A 22,161-nucleotide genomic window follows, 5' to 3' on the forward strand; every position below is an offset into this window, starting at 1 on the left:
TCCTATTACCTCCACCCTAGGCCACTGCCCACATTTGAATATCTCAGGAGGGTAATCTGAATTTGAGGAGAAGGCCATGGAGATGTGGATCTGTTCCCAGTACCACAGGATATTGATAGTGGAAGAAAATTTCCACTAGGATTAAGTGTAAGAGTACCTTGTTAGAGTATGTTATGACTTTTATACAATTTACTAGACTATCTTTATTGAATGGAAATTGTGTTAAAGTGGAAAAGGATATACAATTTATAATAAAATAGTTCAGCCACTACATATGTGATGGTGGTCAAGATATTTGAATGTCCTGAGCTTTAGTTTTCTCCTCCATAAAATGGGAGCAATGCTTTCCATACTGTTACATAAAAGTTGTTGATAGCTAAACATCACTGATCATTAGAGAAATGCAAATCAAAACCACACAATGAGATACCATCTCACACCAGTCGGAATGGCTACTATTAAAAAGTCAAAAAATAACAAATGCTGATGAGGCTGTGGAGAAAAAGGAACATTTTTACACTGTTGGTGGCAGTGTAAATTAGTCCAACCATTGTGGAAGACAGTGTGGTGATTCCTCAAAGACCTAGGACAGAAGTACCATTTGACCCAGCAATCCCATTACTGGGTATATACCTAAAGGAATATAAATTTTTCTATTATAAAGACACATGCACACATATGTTCACTGCAGCACTATTTACAACAGCAAAGACATAGAATAAACCTAAATGCCCATCAGTGATAGACTGGATAAAGATAATGTGGTACATATACACCATGGAATACTAAGCAGCCATAAAAAAGAATGAGATCTTGTCCTTTGCAGGGACATGGATGGAACCGGAGGCCATCACCCTCGGTAAACTAATACAGGAACAGAAAACCAAATATCACATGTTCTTGCTTACAAGTGGGAGCAAAATGATGAGAACACATGGACACATGGTGTGGAGAAAACACACACTGGGGTCACTGGAGGGTGAGGGATGGGAGAAGGGAGAGAATCAGGAAGAAAATAGCTAGTGGATGCTGGGCTTAATACATGAGTGATGCTATGATCTGCGCAGCAAACCACCAATGCACACATTTACCTATGTAGCAAACCTGCCCATCACGCACATGTACCCCCGAACTTAAAATAAATGTTGCAAATAAAAAAGTTTTGATATAGTTTACATATTGGTATGCAGGTGTCCAAGTTTCTATTCTGTTGTGGACATTCAAACTCAGTTTTTCTACTTGCCTGCTAGGTAGTCATACCTGCTCAATTTCTCACTGAGTATCCCTTTAGGGTAAACTCACCAGGATACACACTCAGGAGAGAATTACAAACTCAAAAGACAGAGTGTTTGGTTACATGAAATAGTGATTTGTGGAAGTCATCAAGAACTGACATTGTAGGAAAGCTGCAGGTTGCTGGGGTTTAGAGCAGGGTGTCTGAATCCAGTTTTGATGCTGCCTTTATGATTTACTGTTTCTGTGACTTTGCACACATTATTTATCCTCTCTGTGCTGCAGATTCCTTATCTGTAAAATAAGGACAATACTATTACCTCTCTTGTTAACTTGTAAGGAATGAAAGAATTCATATGTGTAAAGCAGTTATATTAGTGCCTGGTACCTTTTAATACTATGTAATTGTTAGAGATGATGATAACGATGATGATGATGATGATGATGATGATGATGATATTTCTATTAGCTGGTATATATTTTTTCTTTTGTATCTATTTCAAATGTTAAGCTAGTTTTTTTTCAATAAACTAGACCATGTGAGAAGGAAATACATAAGAGAAACTTGAGTGACTTTTTATAGAATCCTTAAGTGGATTGGCAGGAGGGATTTGAGAATGAATAAAGGAAATGAAATGCACTGGTAACACGGGCAAGTCTGTCCTGACTGGTGGGAAAGAATAGCCACAAACAACATGATCAGAAATAAAATTGATAGCAGAACTTGGATATTTGAGATGGCTTTAATATTAGCCAAGAAACTCTACAGGGAAGAGAGACAAAGGGTCTTTGTTTGCTGTAGCTCTCACTACCCCAAAGAGAAGAGCTGGGAAATAAGGTAAAAAGGCTTAAAGGCTTTCCTCTATTCCTAAGGAGTTCAGTTTCTTACTCAGCCTTAAAATCTTGGGTCTAGTGCAATGCCTGACCTTGAGACCCAAGAGAAAACCAGTCAGCTGTGCCTGTGGACACGGGCAGCCCAGAGCCAGAGGTGACTCCTGCACAGCTATAAGGACCCTCACGGAACAGGTGCTTGCAAGAGCTTTACAGAGCCACAAATCCTCTCCGTGATTTGGAGGCAAGTCAGAAACCTACATAGGAATTAATGAACCAAGACAAACTTCACAGTGGCAGGCTAAGTCAGAGGCCAGGGCAGAGAAGCTAGTAGCAGAATTCTGGGAGAGAATAAACATGTTATGGCGATTATTGGTGAATATAAATTGAAGTAGATAATGTTAGGCATTCCCTAACCTAATTCAAGCTCAATCCATGGTAGCTCAAATTGTGAAGGCTTTCGCTGATTCAGGTCTTAGTCAAAAGATAAGGTATTACATCACTGTAAATTAGCTTCAAATCTTATTTTCTTTTAGATTTGAAAGCAAATGTGAAAAATCTATATATGGGTATTCATATTATTTGGTGGAGGTTTTCTTTTCCGTTTTTTTTTTTGTTGTTGTTGGATGAAAACTAAGCTAAATTAAATAGCTGGAGAAAAATATTTTTTTAAAATCCATAAGTTAGGTTTTTATGGAGAAAGAACTTGGCTACTTAATAAGTCCATCTCAGGTTAGCTCATTTCCATTTGGAGAACATTACTCAAGATATCTTCAGGATAAGATGAGAATAGAAGGGATGAGAAAAGCAGTACTCATTGAGGGAGAATAATAGTCTTTCTTCTGTTTATTATTTTATCTTTGTTACTCTGGACTTTCATGGGAACACCAAGGATGAAGAGTTGTAAAAAAATTCTCTGTCAGTGTTGTGGGCAGCATGGGTGGGGCCACTTTTACAGTCCTACATGCAGGTCACTTGGTATGTCTGGTGCTTCAGGTGGGTCCTGTTACCTGTGTGAGGTGGAGTAAAGAGAGGTATATTCAAAAGTGGTGGTGCTAGTAGACAGGGTCTATGGCTGGCCCTTGACTTCACTCACCCTTTCCTTGGACGGGATTGCCAGGCTGTTTTACATAAAGTGTTGGGCAGAAAAGTTCACACCCTCATTCAAAGAGCGGTGCGTAATTGAGCCTGGAGTGAGCAAGAACACATGCACACAGATCACTTTATAACAGGAGTCCCATTGTCCACACCACTCAAACATAGAGATTTAGTAACTATAAAATGTAGTGTCACACGCCACAGAAGACACCTTTATATTTGTTGTGTTAAGGGCCATATTATTTTAATCATTGGATCTCCCAGGTTCCTCATCAATAAAATGCATATGATGCTAATAATGACTGACAAAGTTTCTGTGAGGATTATATGACATAATACATGTTAAAGAGTTAGCCTTGTGCATGGCAATTATAAATTTAAGTAATATTTCATTTTGTTCATATTGTTGCTATTTTCATCAGTTTTATTTATAAGAGTAAAAACAGTTGAAACAAGCATTTTCAAAGACATTTTAATAGCCTGAGTATATCCTCACAATATTCTAAAGTGAAAATGGCAGCTATGTATTTGATCATAATCTATTCTGAATTCATTAAAGAAAATATACCAAAACGGTAACAGTGGTACTTGTGGTATACATACAGGTTGAGCATCTCTAATCTGAAAACGTGAAATCCAAAATGCTCCAAAATTTGAAACTTCTGAATGCCTACATGATGCTCAATGGCCATGCTCAAAGAAAATTCTCACTGGAGCATTTTGGATTTCAGATTTTCTGATTAGGGATGCAAAACCAGTAAGTATAATGCAAATATTCCAATTCCCCTCCCCCGCCAAAAAAACCTGGAATCTGAAACACTTCTGGTCCCAAGCATTGTGGATAAGATATACCCTACCTATAAAGTCACCCCTGCATTGTTTGGCTTTCCATTTGCTTTGAATATCTTTTGTCATCTATTATTTGCTATCTATGTGTATCCTTACATTTGAAGTGAGTCTCTTTCAGAAACCATATAGGTGGGTCTAATATTCAGTATTCTTGATTAGCAGTTATTTTTCTTAATCATTTTCAGTATATTGTCCCACTATCTACTGTCCTGTAAGGTTTCTGCTGAGAGATTTGATGCTAACTTTATTGAAACTCCCTTATGTGTTATTTGCTTCTTTTCTCCTGCTGCTTTCAAGATATTTTCTTTGTCTTTGATTTTTGACAGATTCATTATAATATCTTTTGATGTAATCTTCTTTGGATTGAATCTGATTGGGGATGTTTGGCCTTTCTGTACTCTGTATCTGGATATTTATATTTTTTCCAATATGTGGAAAGTTTTCCGCTATTATCTTTTAAAATAAGCTTTCTATCCCTTTGTCTCTCTATTATTTCACAAACTCCTATAAATTAAATATTTGCTGTTCTGATGCCCTGCTATTAATACCATAAGCATTATTCATTCTTCTTTATCCTTTCTTTATTTTTCTCCTGACTGTATATTTTCAAATAACCTGTCTTTAAGTTCACAGATATTCCTGCTTGATCAATTCTCCTGGTGACATTCTTATTGCATTTTTTATTTGTTTCATTGTTTTTCAGCTCTAGATTTTGTCTGATTTTTTAAATAATTTAAATCTTTGTCAAATTTCTTAATTTGATCATTTATTGTTTTGCTGATTTTATTTTATTATTTCTCTGTATTTTATTGAAATTTTCTGAGCTTCTCTGAAAAAATTATCTTTAAATCTTTGTCAGTCACTTTGCATATCTTCACTTCTTTGGGGCGAGCTATTGGCATATTGTGTTCCTTTGGTGGTGCTGTGTCTCCTTGGTTTTTCATGTTTCTTATTGCCTCATATTGATCTGTGTACATTTGAAGAAATAGGGATGAATTCCAGTCTTTGAAGACTGGCTTTGTTTAGGAAAGCACTTCACCAGTCACCCCATCCAGAGATTCAAGGCAGCCTGTCTGGCATGGCCCACAGATGGGCCTGCTGCTAGAGACCTCAGCAAGGCTGTCTTAATGCCTGGGTCAGAATGTGAGTGGGCCTGGTGCCTGGGTCTATGTTATGGGTCTAGAGCCTGTATCAGTGGAGGTTGGTCTGAAGCCTGGGTCCAAAGGAGCTGACAGTTGCTGGGATGGGGAAGGCACCTGTGGCCACTAGGTGGGTCTACAGACTGAATTCATGGGGGCTGACCTGGCACTGAGACAGGCTTGGGACTTGAGTCCACAGGGTTGGGCCTGAGTCCTTGCTCTGCAGGGACAGACCTGGAGCCTCCATCCATGAGGGTTGGCCTGGCACTGGGGTCTACTAGAATGAACCTGAACCCTGGATCTGCTAGAGTAGGCCTGGAGCCTGTGACCATGGGTGCCAGCCTGCTGTCTGAGGCTATTGTTGTTGACCTGGGGGAAAGGTACAAAGGGTACAAAGCCTGAGGCTATGCTCTAGGATAGTCTGAAATCTGGGACAGGTCTGAAGCCTGGAGCTTCAGGGATTTGCCTGGGGCTGGCAGACCTGGAGCCTGTATACAGAGGGACTGGCTTGAAGACTGGATCTGCAAGTGCTGGCCAGATGACTAGAGTTTCTAAGCTGGCTTGATGCTAGGGCAGGCCTGAGGCCTGAGGCCTCGTGGATCAGACAGGTGTTGAGAATATCCTGGAGGCTGAAGCTGCCAGACCATCTTGGCCCTGGGATAGGCCTAGAAACCCAGAGTCTGAGGCAAAGTCTAGTGCTCATTTCCCTCTCTCTGCTCCATTCTGTATTGCCTGGGATTCGGAGAGAGAAAACTTGGGTAATATAAAACTTTCCTTTCTAACCTCTTCAATTCACCTTTTAAATTTTCTCTGTTACTCACAGCTGTTGTAATCTTTCACCTGGCTTTGTTAGCTCTTGTGAAGTTGTATTTGTATGGGGATAGTTGTTCAAGTTGCTGTTTTGGTGGAAGGATATGGGCTGGGAAGTCCTATTCTACCACCTTGCTGATGTCAGTTTTTGGGATGGGTTTTGAGAAACACGCTAGAAATATGAACATGAAGTGCAATTCTGACAAGATCTCAGATAAAAATGAGACATGTATTATTGGAAACTGGAGGAAAGGCAATCATTGTTATATAGTGTTAAAGAGTTTGTCTGAACTGTGTTCTAGTGTTTCGTGAAAGGTAGAACTTGTGAGCAACAAAATTGGGTATCTAGCTGAGGAGGCTTCTTAGCAAATTGTTAAAGGAATAGTTTGGTTCCTCTTGATCTCTTATAGTAAAATGTGAAAGAAAAGAGATGAACTGAGGAAAGAATTGTTAAGCAAAAAGGAACCAGAACATAAAGATTTGGAAAATTCTCAGCCTATTCATACTGCAAAAAATGAGAACATTCATTCTTAAGAGAACACTAAGGATGTGGTTTAACATGCATTTGTCTTTTTCTGATATCATATTCCATTTTTATGTGATCTGGTAGAAGAGGCAGGGCTATTATTCCCTACAACATTAAACCATTAGGATAAAGCCAGAGTTTCTCTTTCAATACTATGTTTATTAATTGCAACTAATGCCCAAGCAGCAGGTCTCAGATGTTGGAGTATAGTAGGTTTGACACTATTATTATTTATCATTCTAATGTCTTATGGGTTTTTCATCCCTTCTCATACCATTTCACTTTGAACTGAAGGTAATCCAAATGAAGCTGCACAATTTTTCTTAGTACTTCTTTATTTAAAAGGAGCTTCAGGTTGCTACAGTTACAGTGCTTACTCTTCCACCACAACTCACAAAAAGAGTAGTATCATGTTAACATATCACTAATATCTGTACTCCAGTATATTCAAAGTGGCTGTTTTGTCTTTTGGTTACATTTAATGACAACAATAGTTTGAGTGTAGATCAACGTCTTATTTTCTTAAATATTATTACTGTTCCTGAGGATATTGAAAAATCTTATATTTATACGAATCCTTTTAAAGACTTACAAATATGTATCAGTGAGGCTTTCTTCACATAATTCTTGTGCTCGACTATAATAATCAACTAGGTGCTTTGAAGATGTATTGTTATTGTGGTCTGTGTATGTGTTTTTATTTTTTCCCCTTCCAAATTTATTTTAGGTTCAGGGATTTTGTTACATGGCTAAATTGCACGTCGCCAGGGTTTGGTGTATTATTTCATCACCCAGGTAATAAACGTAGTATATCATAGGTAGTTTTCTGATCCTCACCAACCTCCTCCCACCCTCCATCCTCAAGTGGGACCCAGTGTCTATTATTCCCTTCTTTGTGTCCATGTGTACTCAATGTTTAGCTTCCACTTATAAGTGAGAATATGTAATATTTGGTTTTCTTTTCCTGCATTAATTTACTTAGGATAATGGCTTCTATCTCCAAGTGTGTTGCTGCAAAGGACATGATTTTGTTCATTTCTAGGGCTGTGTAATATTCCATGGTGTGCATGTACCATATTTTCTTTATCTAGTCCACCATTGATGGGCATCTAGATTGATTCTATGTCTTTACTATTGTGAAAAGCATTGCAATGGACATATACATGCATGTGTCTTTATAGTAGAATGATTTATATTCCTTTGAATATATATCTAGTAATGGGATTGCTGGGTCAAATCATAGTTCTGTTTCAAGTTCTTTGAGAAGCTTCCCAACTCCTTTCAAAAGTGGCTGAACTAATTTACATTCCCAACAACAGTATATCAGCATTCCCTCTTCTCTGCAACCTCACCAGATTCTGTTATTTTTTGACTTCTTGTAATAGCGATTCTGACTAGTATCTTATTGTGGTTTTAATCTGCATTTTCCTAATGATGAGTGATATTAAGCATTTTTTCACATGCTTGTTGGACACTTACATGTCTCCTTTTGAGGATTATCTGTTCATGTCATTTGCCCATTTTCAATGTTTTTTTTTTTTTCTTGGTGATTTGCTTAAGTTCGTCATAGATTCTGGATATTAGGCCTTTGTCAGATGCACAGTTTGCAAATATTTTCTCTAATTCTGTAGATTGTTTACTCTGTCAATAGTTTCTTTTGCTGTGTAGAAGTTCTTTAATTTAATTAGATCCCATCTGTCAATTTTTGCTTCAGTTTCAATTGCTTTTGGTGTCTTCGTCATGAAATCTTTGCCAGTTCCTATGTCCAGAATAGTATTTCTTAGGTTATCTTCTAGAATTTTTATAGTTTTAAGTTTTACATGTAAGTCTTTAATCTATCTTGAGTTTATTTTTGTATATAGTGAAAGGAAGGGGTCCAGTTTTAATCTTCTGCATTTGGTTAGCCAGTTATCCCAGCACCATTTATTGTATAGGGAGTAATTTCCCCATTGCTTGTTATTTTTGACTTTGTCAAAGATCAGATGGCTGTAGGTGTGTGGCTTTCTTTCTGGGTTCTCTAACCTGTTCCATTGGTCTGTGCATCTGTTTTTGTACCATTACCAGTACCATGCTATTTTGGTTACTGTAGGATTGTAGTATAGTTTGAAGTTGGGTAGTATGACAACTCCAGCTTTGTTCTTTTTGCTTAGGATTCCTTTGGTTATTTGGGCCTTTTTTGCTTCCATATGAATTTTAGAATACTTTTGTTCTAATTCTGTGTAAAATGATGTTGGTAGTTTGATAGTAATAGTACTGAATCTGTAAATTGCTTTGGGAAGTATGGCCACTTTAGTAATATTAATTCTTCCTGCTCATGAGCATGGAATTTTTTTCCATTTGTTTGCATCATCTCTGATTTCTTTCATCATTGTTTTGTAATTCTCGTTGTAGAGAACTTTTACCTCCCTGGTTAGCTGTATTTCTAAGCATTTTATTCTTTTTTGTTGCTATTGTGAATGGGATTTCATTCTTGGTTTGATTCTCACCTCGTACTTTACTGGTGTATAGAAATGATACTGATTTTTATATATTGGTTTTGTATCCTGCAACTTTGCTGAATTTGTTTGTCAACTCTATGAGCCTTTGGGCAGGGACTACGGGGTTTTCTAGATATAGAATTATATTATCTGCAAACAGAAATAGTTTGATTTTCTCTATTCCTGTTTAAATGCCTTTTATTTCTTTCTCTTGCCTGATTGCTGTGTCTAGGACTTCAAGCACTATATTCAACAGAAGTGGTGAGAGTGGGCATCCTTTTCTTGCTTCATTCTCAAGTGGAATGGTTCTAGCTTTTCCCATTCAGTATGATGTAAGATAGAACACTGTTATTGAGATATGTTCCCTCAGATGAAACATACTTTAAACCAACCATGATCAAAAAGGACAAACAAGGGTATTACCTAATGATAAAAGGTTCAATTAAACAAGAAGACTCAACTATCCTAAATATATATGCACCCAACACTGGAACACCCAGAGCCATAAAACAAGTTTTCAGAAGCCTACAAAGTTGCTTAGATAACCACACAATAAGAGTAGAAGATTTCAACACCTCACTAACAGTAATTGACAGATCATGAGGCAGAAAACTAGCAAAAATATTCAGGATCTAAACTTGACTCTTGATCAAATAGACCTAACAGACATCTACAGGACCCTCCACCCAACAAAAACAGAATATACATTTTTTCATCTGAGCATGAACCTAGATTTGAAAAAGAGATCAGCTATGCTACTCATGGGCTCAGTCATCTCAACAGAAGACAGGAATAAACATGGAATTATGTCAGTTAAACACTGCCAACTTGAACTAAAGGGGACAGAGAATGTTAGATGAGTTAAAAGCTGCTGGACTTGGATTCTACAGGACCAGACCATAGAGCTCTTCAGATATGAACATGTGCTATCTTTCAAGGAAAGGGAAGAGGACCCCAAAGGTGATTCAGAGATTATTAGGTTGGACACTCCTACCACAGGCTTCTTAGAGTGCACAGGCTTGGAAAGAAAGGCTATCCTCATGTAGGTTTCAAAGGATGGGCCACTGCCCAGCAGAGCCATGGATGGGTATGCCGCCACCCATAGTGGGCTTGGAGGGCAGAAAGTTGAACTGAAAAAGGGGATTATTCTCAAGGCTTTAGGTCTAATAATATGTGCCTTGTTAAGTTTTTTACTTGTATAGTACCTATCACACCATTTTTCTTTCCTATTTCTTCTGGAATGGGAATGTTTATACTATGCCTGTCTCAACGATTACATTTTGGAAGAACATAACATGTCTGGTTTCACCAATTCACAGCTGGAGAGAAATTTTGCTTCAGGATAAATCTTTACATCGATATTAACACACACCTGCATATTAAGATATTTAATTGAGACTTCAGACCTTAGATTTTAGAGTTGATGCTGGAATAAATTAAGACTTCTGGGGCTGTTGAGATAGCCTCAAATGATGTTGTATTTTGCATATAGGAAGGACGCAGATTTTTTTGAAGGCCAAGGATGGAGTGTTATAGACTGAATGTTTGTGTTTCCCCAAAATTCAAATGGTGACACCCACAGGTGTAATCTTTGAGAGGTCATGAGTGTGAGCCTTCAGGATGGGATTAGAGCCCTTATAAGAAGAGACACCAGAGAACTTGCACTTTCTCACATCATCATAGAGGTCATGTGAGGACACAGTGAGAAGACAGCCATATGCAACACAAAGAGACAGCCCTCACTAGAAACCAAATTACATGGATCTCAATTATGAACTTCTAGCCCCAGAACTGTAAGGAAGTGAATTTTCATTTAAGTCACTTAGTTTATGGTATTTTTGTTATGGTAGATAAAGCTGACTAAAACAGATAGTCAAGACAGGATTCCTACTCTTAAATGCTTAGAATATATTGGCATGTTGCGACACGTACATAAAGTATCTAGAGAGCAATATATAAGAGTCAACACACATAGATTTGAATTGAGAAAGATAGAAAGAAAAAAGTACTGGTATGAATGCACGAGGCTGAATAACGCTTATTCTGTCTACTGAGCTAGAAGGTTTAAGTGCTTCAAGGTAAGTGGAAGATTCGTACTGGAATTATTTGCAATTACAAATATCATGGGAATAATATAGTTTGAAATATATTAATGTACTTTTCTTATTTATACTTCCTTGTATTGAGCTGTCCCCTGATTCAGCCAGATATATCCATTGCCTTAGGAAAGATTTAGGCAGAAATGTTAGGGCTAGAAAACAAAGAGAATTTGTTTACTATTCAAGTTTGGACTACAAATGAAGGGTTTTCTGTCTGTGGTGAGAAAATATGCCAGGATTCACTAACAGAAAAAGATTTTTCTGAATTCCAGAAATTTCTCCTTTTCATTTCCAGAGGCAACCCAAGGAGACTCGGATCACAGAGTTTTCTCTAAGCTATAGTATAGAAAGTATATGACCAATGCCAAGTTATTAATAATAGAAATGAGAAGCATAGGGCAAAGAGGATAACAGAAACAAGATGAGGAGTGGGGAAGGAAGAGGTGCACCAGAAGAGGACGGACTAGAGTGGGATGACTCCTGAGTCCCTTGTGTGTAACTAGAATCAACACTCCTAGATCTCAGCCACAAGATAATATAAATCTGGTCAAATCCCAGATTATTCTCTCTTTTGCTTCCAATGTTGCTCAAGAGGAGTAGAGAAAGCAAGAGCATAGAGAAAGGGATGTCTAGATAGACCCACCTGTAAAAGGACCGTAAACCACCAAGGCTTGCGCAGAGTTTGCAAGCTACCCAAGGGTTCTCATGTGCATGGCTTTGAGGATACAGTAGGGGGTTTAGGGAGGTTTCAAGAGGACCAGTGACCAGCAGAGAGCCTAAGTGGCACATGTGTGAGACTGTGGGCCTTAGCAGCAGGTCAAGCAAAGTGCCTACCAAGACTAGGTAAGATTAATTGCTATGTGGGCTGATATCAGGACAGGGAAGGCCGGGTTCATACTGGATCTATACATTAGTAGGCATCAGTGCAAGCTTCTCGCAATAAAAGTGGACCAAACCCATGGTAGGGGAGAATAGTCAAGACTCAAACCAAAGATACATCACTATGAGGTGTCACAATTTCCCCAGTACCAATGTGATGGGTAGAGACATAATGAAGAGAAAACCCTGGTGAGAAGGGGTGAATGGCTCTCATGGGGATTTTAAGTTTCAAATTGGTAGATGATTTAACCATAGATCAGAGGTTATCAACTTCGGTTGCACATTGGATTCACCTGGGAAGCATTTAAAATTCCTTAAAGCAAAGGCCAATTAACTTACACACTCTGAAGTTGGCATCCTGGCATTCTTACCTTTGAGAATTCTTCATATGATTAAGAAGTACAGCCAGATTCTAGAACCACTGCAACAAGAAAAAAGAAACTTGAAGAATACTTTTAAATTGGATGTTATCTTTAATTGACCAGCTTAGTTTACTGTATTTTCCCCTCATTAATGAAATTCTTAGATATTCCAGAGCAGGATGATATTACTTATAAGGAAATAAGGCAGTTTTCAAAACAATATTTATATCTGAATTGAAATATTTTCAGCTCTGTTCTACACAATAATAATAAGAACTAATATACACTTTCAATTTGCAGGATGTTTGTCTAAGTGTTTTGTCCATATTTTCATTTAATACTTATGACAATTTAGGAATACTAAATTGTAAATACTATTAATAATCCTCCTTTATATCAGAAAACTGGCACAAACAGGTTAAGGAACTTTCTAGTTTCACCTAGAGCAAGTATTCACACAGAAACAGGCTGCCTTCAAAGCTAGTTCTTTACCTCTGCAGTGGCTTCCTGGCATCACTCAAACATTGCCTTTCCTCTCCCAAGACCCCTGCTGCATGGCGGAAATATGCTTTTCCCTCAATTTATAAAAAGGACTTAAAATTTTCACAAATGTTGCATGGCTTTCTTTTTTCTTTCTTTTTTTTTTTATTTTTGAAGTGGAGTCTTGCTCTGTTGCCTAGGCTGGAGTGCAGTGGCGTGATCTCGGCTCACTGCAACCTCTGCTGCCCGGGTTCAAGCAATTCTCCTGCCTCAGCCTCCTGAGTAGCTGGGACTACAGGTGCCCGCCGCCACCTTACCCAGCTAATTTTTGTATTTTCAGTAGAGATGGGGGTTTCACCATGTTGGCCAGGCTGGTCTCAAGCTCCTGACCTCGTGATCTGCCAGCCTCAGCCTCCCAGAGTGCTGGGATTACAGGCGTGAGCCACTGTGCCTGGCCAAAATCAAAATGTATTTCTAATAACTTTCTGCTATGGTTTGGCTGTGTCCCTACCCAAATCTCTTCTTGAATTTTAGTTTTCATAATCCCCATATGTTGGGGGAGGAATTTGGTGGGAGGTAATTGAATCATGGGGGTGGTTATCCCCACGCTGTTATCATGATAGTGAGTGAGTTCTCATGAGATCTGATGGTTTTATGATGGGTTTTTCTCCCTTTTGCTCAGAACTTCTCCTTGCTGCCGCCACATGAAGAAGGATGTGTTTGCTTCCCCTTCTTCTATGACTGTAAGTTTCCTGAGGCCCCCCAAGCCATGCTGAACTATAAGTCAATTAAACCTCTTTCCTTTGAAAATTACCTAGTCTTTGGGTATGTCTTTATTAGCAGTGTGAAAACAGACTAATATTCTTGCCTTTGGTTATAACAACATCTAAAAGTTGGTCCAGGTTCTGGAACAAACTTTCGCATATCCTGTTCTGGTCATCAATTTTATTTTTGCTAATATTTTCCCTTCTGTCTGAATGTCTGTCACTATTCTTAGCCTGTTGACTTTACCTTTAATAGGACACTCAATTCAAACACTACCTGTTTCTTGAAGTCTTTTCTGATTTTTCTAAGGGTATATCTCTTTGCTGTGTTGAATCTCACAACAAACTGTGCTCCATTTTCCTTTACCACATTCCAAAACCAGCCCGTATTATGGAACCAGTCATGTGCTGCATAATGAAGATTTGGTCAATGACTCATTGCATATGCAACAGTAGTCCTATAAGATTATAATATCATACTTTCACTATGTCTTTTCTATATTTACATACACAATACCTACCATTGTGTTACGGTTGCCAACAGTATTTAGTACAGTAACATGCTGTACAGGTTTGTAGCTTAAGAGCAATAGGCTATACCATACAGGCTAGTTGTGTAGGAGGCTATACCATCCAGATGTGTGTAAGTGCATTCTATGATGTTAACACAAGGACAAAATCGCCTAAAGAGGCATTTCTCAGAATGTATTTCTGTCATTAAGTGACTCATGACAACATATAGTATTACCTATTACAACATATCTCCCCATTTCTTTTTCTAAGTTCTTCTAGTATCTGTTCCTTTGGGCAAGAACAGTCTTATTTACCACTGTGTATCTTGAATTATTAGCACATCATTTTCTTCATGCTCAAAACCATGCATTTTAATAGAATTTCATGCAAATTGTCACAATTCAAATCTAACATATACATAGGAAAATGGTTCCCCTCAAAATCAATACATTCTACAAATATAAAGAAAATAAAGAGTTTCAAGTAGAATATATTGAATAGTTACCTCTAAATAGAAAAAGTATAAGGCAAATAAGTGAAAGTATTTCTATTTTCATTTCTGGAATAATTGAGGTATCTACAGTTATTTAAAACTTGTGTATCTCTCAAACTAACATGGCTAAGACTATTTGTTTAAAGCTGCCATTTGGGAAAAAACAATTTTAGTTTAAGTTGTCCTTCCATATTCTCATGACTTGTTCTTTTGGATTTCACATTCATCACTGTAGAATTTTACAAGTGGATAAATACATCTGAAAAAAACTTAGTGATAAATAGAAGTATTTGTTTTTAAAAAATTAAAGGGTAGGGCCGGGCGTGGTGGCTCACGTCTGTAATCCCAGCGCTTTGGGAGGCCAAGGCAGGCAGATCATGAAGTCAGGAGATCGAGACCATCTTGGCTAACACAGTGAAACCCCGTGTATACTAAAAAATACAAAAAAATTAGCCGGGCCTGGTGGCAGGCGCCTGTAGTCCCAGCTACTTGGGAGGCTGAGGCAGGAGAATGGTGTGAACCCAGTGGGGCAGAGGTTGCGGTGAGCCAAGATTGTACCACTGCACTCCAGCCTGGGTGACAGAGCAAGACTCTGTCTCAAAAAAAAAAAAAAAAAAAAAAAATTAAAGGGTGTATCTTTAACTTAACTGTTATTTTACTTACTAGTGGCATAGATTTGTTTGTCCATGAAATGTTTGTATCAGCTTTGCTTAGGGCACAAATACTACTCCTTGTGATTTCTAAATACCCTGTTACCCAAGCGGTGGGATCCAATTATTCCTTTTTGATTTTATGTTTTCTGGTTCTTTGCTACCTTAAACAAGTAACAAGAAAGAATACGTTTTTATTTTCCTTTACTTTATCTTTACCTGTGGCTTTTGAAATTAATGTGAAAAAGACATCAGGCTTAACAGTAATTTCTCTGGCTGTTGTGCTTTTTAAATGGATAAAGTTATATTGAACCAGTTGGCACTGAACTGGCTGGGAAAGAACACATTTCAAATGTAATATTTACATGAACTGACAAATAACTAGTAAAAAGACATATCAAAGGTTGCAATTAGAAGAAACAAAATTTTCTTTATGCCTTATGGTACAGGTCAAAAATAAATTATTTTAAATTCTGCAAATATCCACAACACTTTAAACATTTTTAATCTTCCTCCAAATTCTTGTACTACTGATGTGCCTTTCAGAGATAACTACGCTAAAAAGAAGTTTGAGACATATTTGCCAACTCTCTGAGAAGGGCGAGGACTCAGTGGTATATTTTGAATTCTAGTTCAATTACTTTATGATAAGAGATTTTCTCTATTCACAAATGAATGCTGCTAGTTGAAGGTAGAGTTCAGCTGTTTATATACGAACATGCAGCAATTATGATGAAACAAACTCATTCTAAAACTCTGTTGTAACTATGGAAACCAGAATTAAATGAATTCTATTAGAAATACAAAAAGCCACCCCAGCAGGACAGAGTAAATATTATCTCTTATTGATTTATGAAGGTTCCAGATGATGAAAAGTGGTTAATATATTTCTGTCATGAAACACATTTGTTAGGGCTTCTTTTTATTGATAGAGCCATTGTCTATTTAAATAATGTCAGCCAGATATCATTAATTTTTACATCTTTTTTCAATCACTTTGCCTTCATTACAAGAAGCTATCAGCTTTTCTATTATTTTCTGTGTTTTATTTTGGGGCAACAAGGAGAGCTTGACTTAAGAACCATTTCTGATTATGTTTGGCTAAAATATGGATTGACCAAAGATTGTTAGTATAAATGGGTTGCACATTTATTTTGAGGGAGAATTAGTTGATTTTAATATTTAATACACTAGCATTTGGACAAAACTGTACAATTCACTTGGCTTCAGGTGGCTGGTGCTTGTAGTGGGATTTGTTGAAACAGGAAAATTAAACTTTTGGTAATTTGTTCTTAAAGTGGACTAATTTAAAATTTGATTCAAGTAATAATGCGAGGCTGAAATGAAAGAGCATTATGTAGCAAGATTAGAGTTGTTAATGTCCCAGAGGGTTTGGTGTGCAGGTGTCAGTGCAGCTCTCTGCATGTAAAATGCCAGCATGTACTGTACCCACTTCTACCCTTTCCGTAAAATCAACTCAACACTTTGCATCTTGATTAAAATGAAAAGGTCACTCTGACTTTTCTCCTTCAAAATATTGACAGTAGTCCTGAGAATTGAGTATCTACAAACCAGGATGAAGAAGATAAGAACTACACTAGGCATTGGCCTTGGAATCTTTAGATCTTTGGGTTTCATCATATGCATTTCCTCATGACTGTTTCTGATTACTTTATGTCTCCATGGAAATGCTGTTGCAGTGAGTTAGGAAATGTGTTTTTCTAAGACGACCATTCTTAGTACAGAAACAGAACAGAAAAGTATGAAATATCAAGGGCCTCAAGATCCTTAAATAATTTCCTGTTCTCGTATTTCCTTACACTCCAAAAATATGAAATTATTAGGTTAAATTTTGTGTGTTATATATTGTAAGAATTGAGGTTTATTTAGGTGGTATATTCTCAGTTTTATTTCAGGCTAGTTTTGTCCTGTAATTCTACCTGTGAAAATTTTCAAAATAAACTACAGTCAACCCAAGCTCTTGCCTAAGAAAGTGAGTAATAGAAGAACCACAGGCTAGCCCTGCTGTAGTTCAGGTGTGTTGTTTCTTGAAAGTCCCCGTGTTTTACCAGGGCCTGGGTCCAGTGTTGAAGTAGCCTCCTAAATGCCATTGCAATCTTATCCTTTTTGCCTGCAGCTCTGAGGATCCTGAAGCTTCAAGGTTTTATAGGCATTTTTATTACATCTCACAGCATCCCCATGTCAGGTTGACAGTCTGCTTTGAATCACAACATATGAGAATTGGAGGGGATTTCAGGGATCACCTCATCTAAGCTGCTCATTTTGCAGATAAGAAATTTAGACTCAGAAGAGTGAAGTGAATTGCTCAGGGTTACACAGCTCATTAACAACACAGCTGGAATAAGACCTTGGTTTCCCAACTTCTAATCCAGGGCTCTTTCCATTGTACTGCACAACCTCGTGTTTTCTCTTATGTCTGAAGGAAGGCACTTTCAGCTCTTCCTTAACATATAAAGCCACAGACAGAAGGCAGGATTAGCCATTCCCAACCTAATGCTCCATCCATTACTGCCCATTATACATCTTCTCAGTTCTAAAGGAAAAAAAAATAGGCTGAACATTCTGCTTTTATATTCATTATCTACTCTATGCCTGTTAGTTGCTTCGTTTTTTGGTAATGCTTTTACTGATTAACTTGGTCTCTGCGATATAAAATGGTGAAAGGCATTATCCTGGGTAAATGTGATGTTATTAATGTGTTTTATTCTAGTTATGGGTCATTATTTCCGATAGATGTAATCGTCCCAGCACTGAGACCTAGCAGGTGGTCTCACTAGAAGTTATAACAATTTTCTTAATGGTCTGGTAAGAATGTCATTTGCAAGGCAGCAAGGGCAGAGAGAAATTGGTCCCAGAGCTAGCTTGCTTCTGCACTCATTCCCAAGCTTGAGCAAGCAAAAGTAAATACATATTTTGTTACCGATCACCTGGGTATTTTTTTCTGCCAATTCATTTTCAGTAAAAGTGATGAAGACCCATGTATATTTATTTCCTATTTACAGCTTGCCCCCCAATAATACTGCTAATGACCCTTTGCCCCCCAATAATACTGCTAATGCTTTGCTTTTCTAATTCTTAGAGGAGACAGTCCTTATTGACTCCTGAGAGGAACCAACATTTATTCAAGCAATGAGATATGATGAAATCCAGTTGACCAGGCAAAACATAGAGCCTACTGGGAAGCAGAAATCAACAGAGAATTTTTCCATTAGAGATAGCTCATTCGTGAGAATGTATGATATCAGTATGATGGGATAAATGGAAATTGTGTATTTAAATGTTCGTATTCATACTTTAGTATATGTAAGAGGCATGCACACCAGAAATTATTACATGGTTAAGATGATTATGTATATTTCGATTGTTCTTTCAAATTTTTCCTTGCACAGAGCATAACCACAATTTATTTAACGTATGATTAAAATCATTAATACTCTGATGAAACAAACTATTTACATTGAGAAAAGTGTTTTCCTATACTAAGAATATTTCTTGCACATATCCTAATTCTTGATCTACTTAAGGCATGCACATCTCTCTGTTTATGTCACACTCTCTCTCTCTCTCTCTCTGTGTGTGTGTATGTGTGTGTGTGTGTGAGAGAGAGAGAGAGAGAGAGAGACAGAGAGAGAAGGAGGGAGACTATCCGTGGGCGTATGTCCTGAGCCTTTGTTAATTTAATTAGTACAGCTGCCATAAAGCTCTAGGTTAGTAATTTATATACTTCACTGATTCTTCATTGCTATTGTCATATTTCATCAGTTCTAAGATGAATGTGTTTTCCCTCATATTTAACTCCTCTGAAATCAAGAACATTTTCCAGCTAATGGTGTCTGGGGACAGTTTTGCCATGATTGTCATTGCCTATCCATATTTGAATGTATTGGCATAACTGAAAAAGCATAACTCCTTGACATGTTAATCAACACATCATTTAAGAACTATTTGAAAAAGGAATGTGAAATTGCTAGTCTGAAACTCTTCTAAGAATGCACCAATATGAAATCTTGAAGAATGGGTACAAGTAGCTTCGAGAAAATCCTGAAAAAAGTAGCAGAATGCTCTTTTAAGAAGTGCTGCATCCATGTTCTTGGCTGAATAAAAAATGTAGTTTGGAAGAACTGATTTCTGAATACCAAGAAGTTTTGCAAAACCTTTAACTATTTATTTAATTTACACCTCCCTTTTCAATGTATAAACAAGAATGCTACATGGAGGGAGGAAAGGAAACCTAATATGTTTTTAAATGCTCTTTCAGTACATTTAAAACAAAAATCTCAAAGGACAGTAAAATGTAGTTTACTTGGCATTTATTTTATTATTTGTGGTAGGTAAATAATAATACATCGTATAAATCAATGGCATTTTAGATTCAATAAAATATAGCCTTTAGTCATCATATCATAGAGCTAAATATACCTAAAGCCAGGAGAGATTTAGAGAACTAGTTTAACTTCTCCATTTAATATTTGAGGAAGTAAGGCACAAAGAAATTAAATGAGTAGCCTGCGATTACACAGCTCCCTCATGTATGATGGTGACACCGAGGTTATTTCAGAGGTCACCAGTAACAACTGTTGTGAATGAAGTTTATTTACTTTTAATAAAATGCTATCTTTTCCCATAGAGTGAGCATACTTCTTTCTTAATATAAGAGTACTGTATGATCAAACAAAGAAAAGTGATAAAGTATTTTTCATATTTGGGAACCTCCCAGGAGGTATAAAATTATGGCTTTTTAACCAACGTATTGAAAGTGCTTTGGGGGATAGTGGTGGTTTCCTAATATTTCAGGAACTATTATTTTAGGGGAAAATGAATAGCATTTGTTTAACATCTAGATAATTCTAGATAAACAACAGGGCCAATAATCAGTGGCTCTTAGCATAAAATAATGAAAGTTTAACTTATTTTACACACTGCTATCTTGTATTTTTTAGTATTATTGTGGGCACCACCAAAATTATGTGAGTTTTAACTTTTACCTTGCGTCAAAATTTCTTGTCCGGAAATTTCGGAATTTTCAAGAAGTTTTAGAATTTACAGGAAAACCAACATTTTGTTTTTTGAAGTTACTTTAAATTGTATTAAACCAACACACTATAGATAACTTTGAAGTAAAAATATATAAAAGCCTTATAATGAAAAATAGCAGCCTCTTTTTCTGTACCCTGAACTTCAGTTGTATTTCTTTTTTCACTATGTGTAATGTATTATCTTCTTGAGTCCAACATTGATTACTTCCAGACATTTCCCTTGACACTTCTAAATGATACATATCAAGGAATAGAGTAAGACATGACTTCTTTCTTGTACAACCATGTTTCTTAAACAGCTTTATTAAGGTGTAATTGACCTACAGTAAATGGTACAAATTTTAAGTGTTCAATTCCATAAGTTTTGGCAGATGTGCTGACTTGAAAAACCATCATTACCGTGAAGACAAGGTTCATGTTATTCCCACCAAAAGTTTCTTTGTGCCCCCCTCTGTCATCTAACTCCCACTTCTCCCTGCAACTTCCTCCACCACCCCAAGCAAACTGATTTACTTTCTATCACTATAGGTTAGTTGATATTTTCTTGAATTGTATGTAAATGGAAACATATAGTAGCTATTTTTTCTGTCTTTTTTTCCCAAATGGCATAATATTTATGAGACTTATCTGTTTTTGCATGTATTAGTAGTTTATTCCTATTTGTTGCTGAGCAGTATTCCATTTTAGGGATAACTATAGTTTGTTAATCTATTTATGTGTTGAACATTTTGGTTGTTTGTAGTTTTGGGCCATTGCCAATTAAGTTGTTAATATTTGTATATAGTCTTTTTATGAAAATATGCTTTCACTTATCTGGGGTAAATATGTGAGTGGAACAATTTGGTCATATGGTAGCAGTATGCTTAACTCTTTCAGAAACTGACAAACTGCTTTTCAAAATGGGGCTTATAGTACTTTACACTCCTATCTCCAGTGTATGAGAGTCCCAGTCACTTTTTGTTGTTACTAACATTACAAAATATTAATCTTTTAAAAAAGTTAGACATTCTAATGTGTGTGTAGATTAATTGTGTGTTTTATTTTACTTTTATTTAATAACTAATAATTTTAAGCAGAGACATTATGATGAGGTGAGCGAGACATTAACTTTGGACATAAAATTTAAAGGGATGCCAAAAAATTCAGTAAGCATCATAAATCATATTCTAGTACAATATTTTAGAACAAAATTACTGCAAAATACAATAAACAAAATATTAAATTTTAAATATAGTATTAATATTACTGATTTGTTCATTTCGGGTTCCAATATGGCTTGAACTACACTGATGTTAGAAATCCTTTCATGTTGAGCTCCATATACTCTCTTTATGAAGCATCTGTTCAAATCTTTTGCTCTTGTTTTTATTGGATTATTATTTTTTCTTGTTATTGAGTTTTGAGAATTATTGGTGATGTGCAAATATTTTTTCCCAGTCTGGGATTTATGTTTTCTTTCTCTGAACAGTGCCTTTCAAAGAGGACTTTCTTAATTTAAATGAAATAAAATTGCCAATTTTATTGTTTTTTAAAAAAGTTTTATGAATTGTGCTTTTGATGTTGTTGCAAAGGAAGCCACGTTTAACAAAAAATCTTTTTTTTTTTATTATACTTTAGGTTTTAGGGTACATGTGCACAATGTGCAGGTTTGTTACATATGTATCCATGTGCCATGTTGATTTCCTGCACCCATTAACTCGTCATTTAGCATTAGGTATATCTCCTAATGCTGTCAACAAAAAAATCTTAAATATTTTCTACTATTTTTTTTCTATAGTAAGTTTTATAGCTTTAGGTTTTACAATTAGGTATATGATCCATTTTGAGAGTTAATATTTATGTGGCTCAAAGTTCTTTCTTCCTCTCTCCATCTCTCCTCCTCTTTGTCTTCTTCTTTTTGG

The sequence above is a fragment of the Hylobates moloch genome, unplaced genomic scaffold (genome assembly GCF_009828535.3).
Source record: "Hylobates moloch isolate HMO894 unplaced genomic scaffold, HMol_V3 SCAFFOLD_4, whole genome shotgun sequence".
NCBI lineage: Eukaryota > Metazoa > Chordata > Mammalia > Primates > Hylobatidae > Hylobates > Hylobates moloch.